This window comes from Hordeum vulgare, chromosome 6H (assembly GCF_904849725.1).
Source record: "Hordeum vulgare subsp. vulgare chromosome 6H, MorexV3_pseudomolecules_assembly, whole genome shotgun sequence".
Lineage (NCBI taxonomy): Eukaryota > Viridiplantae > Streptophyta > Magnoliopsida > Poales > Poaceae > Hordeum > Hordeum vulgare.
The window spans coordinates 258744495-258750463 of record NC_058523.1 but is presented as its reverse complement, the minus strand read 5'-3'; positions in this window follow the sequence as shown (position 1 = coordinate 258750463).

Here is a 5969-nt window from a genome sequence, read left to right as displayed (position 1 = left end):
GAGATTGAGTAAGACTCAGTGCCCAGCAACTGATGAAGATAGAGAGCATATGTGCTCCGTCCCCTATGCTTCAGCCATACGTTCTATCATGTATGCAATGCTGTGCACTAGACCGGATGTTAGCTTGGCCATAAGTATGGCAGGTAGGTTCCAGAGTAATCCAGGAGTGGATCACTGGACGGCGGTCTAGAATATCCTGAAGTACCTGAAAAGGACTAAGGAGATGTTTCTCGTGTATGGAGGTGACAAAGAGCTCGCCGTAAAAGGTTACGTCGATGCAAGCTTTGACACAGATCCGGACGACTCTAAGTCGCAAACCGGATACATATTTATTCTTAATGGGGGTGCGGTAAGCTGGTGCATTTCCAAGCAAAGCGTCGTAGCAGATTCTACATGTGAAGCGGAGTACATGGCTGCCTCGGAGGCGGCTAAGGAGGGTGTCTGGATGAAGCAGTTCATGACGGATCTTGGATTGGTGCCAAGCGCACTGAATCCAATAACCTTGTTCTGTGACAACACGGGTGCCATTGCCTTAGCAAAGGAACCACGGTTTCACAAGAAGACCAGACACATCAAACGACGCTTCAACCTCATCCGCGACTACGTCGAGGGAGAGGACGTAAATATATGCAAAGTGCACACAGATCTGAATGTAGCAGACCCGCTGACTAAACCTCTTCCACGGCCAAAACATGATCAACACCAGAACTGTATGGGTGTTAGATTTATTACAATGTAATTCACATGGTGATGTGAGGGCTGGATTATTGACTCTAGTGCAAGTGGGAGACTGTTGGAATTATGCCCTAGAGGCAATAATAAATATAGTTATTGTTATAATTCCTGTATCAAGATAATCGTTTATTATCCATGCTATAATTGTATTGAATGAAGACTCATTTACATGTGTGGATACATAGACAAAACACCGTCCCTAGCAAGCCTCTAGTTGGCTACCAGTTGATCGAAGATAGCCAGTGTCTTCTGATTATGAACAAGGTGTTGTTGCTTGATAACTGGATCACGTCATTAGGAGAATCACGTGATGGACTAGACCCAAACTAATAGACGTAGCATGTTGATCGTGTCATTTTGTTGCTACTGTTTTCTGCGTGTCAAGTATTTATTCCTATGACCATGAGATCATATAACTCACTGACACCGGAGGAATGCTTTATGTGTATCAAACGTCGCAACGTAACTGGGTGACTATAAAGATGCTCTACAGGTATCTCCGAAGGTGTTAGTTGAGTTAGTATGGATCAAGACTGGGATTTGTCACTCCGTGTGACGGAGAGGTATCTCGGGGCCCACTCGGTAATACAACATCACACACAAGCCTTGCAAGCAATGTAACTTAGTGTAAGTTGCGGGATCTTGTATTACGGAACGAGTAAAGAGACTTGCCGGTAAACGAGATTGAAATAGGTATGCGGATACTGACGATCGAATCTCGGGCAAGTAACATACCGAAGGACAAAGGGAATGACATACGGGATTATATGAATCCTTGACACTGAGGTTCAAACGATAAGATCTTCGTAGAATATGTAGGATCCAATATGGGCATCCAGGTCCCGCTATTGGATATTGACCGAGGAGTCTCTCAGGTCATGTCTACATAGTTCTCGAACCCGCAGGGTCTGCACACTTAAGGTTCGACGTTGTTTTATGCGTATTTGAGTTATATGGTTGGTTAACGAATGTTGTTCGGAGTCCCGGATGAGATCACGGAAGTTACGAGGGTTTCCGGAATGGTCCGGAAACGAAGATTGATATATAGGATGACCTCATTTGATTACCGGAAGGTTTTCGGAGTTACCGGGAATGTACCGGGAATGACGAATGGGTTCCGGGAGTTCACCGGGGGGGGGGGGGGCAACCCACCCCGGGGAAGCCCATAGGCCTTGGGGGAGACACACCATTACTTAGTGGGCTGGTGGGACAGCCCACAAGTGCCCTATGCGCCAAGGAGAAGAAAATAAAGAGAGAAAGGAAAAAAAGGAGGAGGTGGGAAGGAAGGGGGACTCCCTCCCACGAAACCTAGTCCAACTCAGTTTGGGGGGGGAGAGTCCTCCCCCTTGGACTCGGCCGACCCCCTTGGGGCTCCTTGAGCCCCAAGGCAAGGTCCACTCCCTCCCACCTATATATACGGAGGTTTTAGGGCTGATTTGAGACGACTTTTCCACGGCAGCCCGACCACATACTTCCACGGTTTTTCCTCTAGATCGTGTTTCTGCGGAGCTCGGGCGGAGCCCTGCTGAGACAAGGTCATCACCAACCTCCGGAGCGCCGTCATGCTGCCGGAGAACTCTTCTACCTCTCCGTCTCTCTTGCTGGATCAAGAAGGCCGAGATCATCATCGAGCTGTACGTGTGCTGAACGCGGAGGTGCCGTCCGTTCGGTACTAGATCGTGGGACTGATCGCGGGATTGTTCGCGGGGCGGATCGAGGGACGTGAGGGCGTTCCACTACATCAACCGCGTTCTCTAACGCTTCTGCTGTACGGTCTACAAGGGTACGTAGATCACTCATCCCCTCTCGTAGATGGACATCACCATGATAGGTCTTCGTGCGCGTAGGAAAATTTTTGTTTCCCATGCGACATTCCCCAACAGTACCGATTGTACAGGAGTACCCAGATGTATTTCCGGAGGAATTGCCGGGCATGCCACCCGATAGAGAGATTGAGTTCTTGATTGAGCTATTACCCGGAACAGCCCCGATATCCAAGAGACCTTATCGGATGCCCGCAAATGACTTGATAGAAATCAAGAAGCAAATTAAGGAGTTGTTGGACAAAGGGTATATTCGCCCAAGTTCTTCACCTTGGGGAGCCCCAGTGCTCTTGGTTGAAAAGAAGGACAAGTCCCTGAGAATGGTTGTCGATTATCGTGCATTGAACGATGTGACTATCAAGAAAAAGTACCCCTTGTCGATGATCAATGATCTGTTTGATCAGTTAGTTGGAGCTCGCAGATTCTCAAAGATCGATCTTCGATCCGGGTATCATCAGTTGAAGATTCATGAACAGGATATACCCAAGACAACCTTTACCACTCGGTACGGCTTGTATGAGTACACGGTCATGTCATTTGGACTGACTAATGCTCCGGCATATTTTATGAATCTGATGAACAAGGTATTTATGGAGTACTTGGACAAGTTTGTCTTGGTGTTCATCGATGACATACTGATATTCTCCAAGAACGAAGAGGAAGACAAGGAACATCTGCGTCTAGTTCTGGAGAAGCTTCGAGAGCATAAGCTATACGCTAAGTTTAGCAAATGTGAGTTTTGGTTGAAGGAAGTCGGATTTCTCGGACACGTTATCTCAGGAGAAGGAATAGCAGTGGACCCTGCCAAGGTAGCAGCAGTCACCGAATGGGTAGCACCCACTTCAGTCAAGGAGATCCGCAGTTTCCTCGGACTTGCCGGGTATTACCGGAGGTTCATTGAGAATTTCTTAAAGATTGCCAAGCCCATGACAGAGTTATTGAAGAAGGAATCCAAGTATATTTGGACTGACGAATGTGAAACCAGTTCTCAAGAGCTGAAGCAACGTCTTGTGACAGCCCCAGTGCCGATAATGCCGAACATTCAGAAGGAATTCCAGGTTTACTGTGACGCTTCTCGTCAAGGACTTGGAGGAGTGCTCATGCAAGAAGGCAAAGTTGTAGCCTATGCATCCAGACAGTTCAGACCTCATGAGTTGAATTATGCCACACATGACTTGGAACTAGCAGCCGTAGTGCACGCTCTCAAGACCTGGAGACATTTCCTAATCGGAAATAGTTGTGATGTTTACACTGATCACAAGAGCCTGAAATATATCTTCACGCAAAAGGAGTCGAACCTCAGACAAAGGCGATGGCTAGAGTTGATCAAGGACTATGACATGAGATTGCATTATCACCCAGGCAAGGCAAATGTTGTAGCTGATGCGTTGAGCCGGAAGAGTTATGTGAACACGCTCACAGCGGGAGGATTACCCCAGGAGTTAGTCGATGATCTCCGAGAACTCAAATTGGAGATAGTCCCAAGAGGATTTTTTGCCACTCTGGAAATTCAGTCTACTTTGACGGAAAAGATCCGCGAAGCACAGAAATCAAACAAGGAGATAGCCGAGATTAAGCAGAAAATGGAAGACGGGAAAGCTAAAGGTTTTCGTGAGGATGAACACGGAACTTTATTGTTTGAGGATCACATCTATGTGCCCAATGATCCCGAACTCAGGAAGTTGATACTTCAGGAAGCTCATGATTCCCCGTACTCGATACACCCCGGTAACACCAAGATGTATCTGGATCTGAAAGAAAGTTTCTGGTGGACATGATTGAAGAAAGACATTGCCGAGTACGTAGCTATATGCGATGTTTGTCAGCGAGTAAAAGCCGAGCATCAGAAGCCAGCAGGTTTGCTCCAACCTCTGCCGATACCCGAATGGAAATGGGAAAAGCTTGGTATGGACTTCATCACAGGATTACCCAGGACCCATTCTCTATGATTCTATTTGGGTTGTGGTCGATCGTTTGACCAAGGTAGCTCACTTCATTCCGGTGAAGACTACCTACACGAGTGCCAAGCTGGCCAAGATTTTTATGACGAGGATCTTATGTCTGCACGGAGTACCTAAGAGCATTGTGTCTGATAGAGGGACTCAGTTCACATCAAAATTTTGGCACCAACTACACGAAACCTTGGGAACAAGATTGGAGTTCAGCACAGCATTTCACCCACAGACAAATGGACAGACCGAGAGAGTTAATCAGATTCTGGAAGACATGTTGAGAGCTTGCGCCCTAGACTATGGGTCTTCTTGGGATGACAATTTACTATATGCCGAGTTCTCATACAACAACAGCTACCAGACCAGTCTGAAGATGGCCCCTTTCGAAGCTCTATACGGAAGGAGGTGCAGAACACCGTTGATGTGGGATGGAGTTGGAGACCGACAACTTTTTGGTCCCGACCTCATCCGAGATTCTGAAGAGAAGGTCAAGCTTATTCGTGACCGACTCAAGATAGCTCAGTCCAGGCAGAAGAGTTATGCCGACAGCAAACGCAAGGAAGTAACATACGAAGTGGGAGATCGAGCATATCTTCGGGTGTCTCCACTTCGAGGAATCAAGAGATTCGGTGTGAAAGGAAAACTAGCACCACGTTTCATTGGCCCCTACAAAATTCTTGAACGTAGAGGCGAAGTTGCATACAAACTGGAACTGCCGGAAGGATTGTCCGGAGTTCATGCTGTCTTCCATGTTTCCCAGTTGAAGAAATGCCACGCTGAGATGGCCGATATTCCGTTGAGAGATACAGTGCCCCTAGAGGCCATACACCTTGACAGTGATCTGACGTATGAGGAGAAACCCGTCCGGATTCTCGAGACTGCCAACAGAGTTACCCGCAACAAGATCATCAAGTTCTGCAAGGTGTTGTGGAGCCACCACACCGAGGAAGAAGCCACCTGGGAACGAGAAGAGGATCTTCGTCGAGACCACCCGCACCTATTTTCTAGCCAACCCGAATCTCGAGGGCGAGATTCATCTTAAGGTGGGTAGGTTTGTAACATCCCAATTTTCTTAAATTCGGATGTTAATAGATCATTCATATGCATCTCATATTTTATGCATATTTGTGTTCTTCTGAAAATTTTATCGTTATGTGACTACGGGCAATTTATTGGAGTGGAGATAATATGACTTCTCCCCTGTGAGTTAAAGTCACCATTTTGGTTTTGCAAATATTTCTAAAACTCCGAAGTATTATTTTTGTCGAGTTTTTCAATCGCGTTGTGTGACCTATTGCATAAAACTATTTTTAAAAGTTGCATTAGGTGGAACTAGGGTCTCCATAGATATTATATATATATTAGTAGTATATTTTTCTGTATTGTTTTTCTCCTAAGTATTCTAGTGCATATATGTATATTAGTACCTATTTGTTTTCTAGTATTTGTTAGCTAGGAA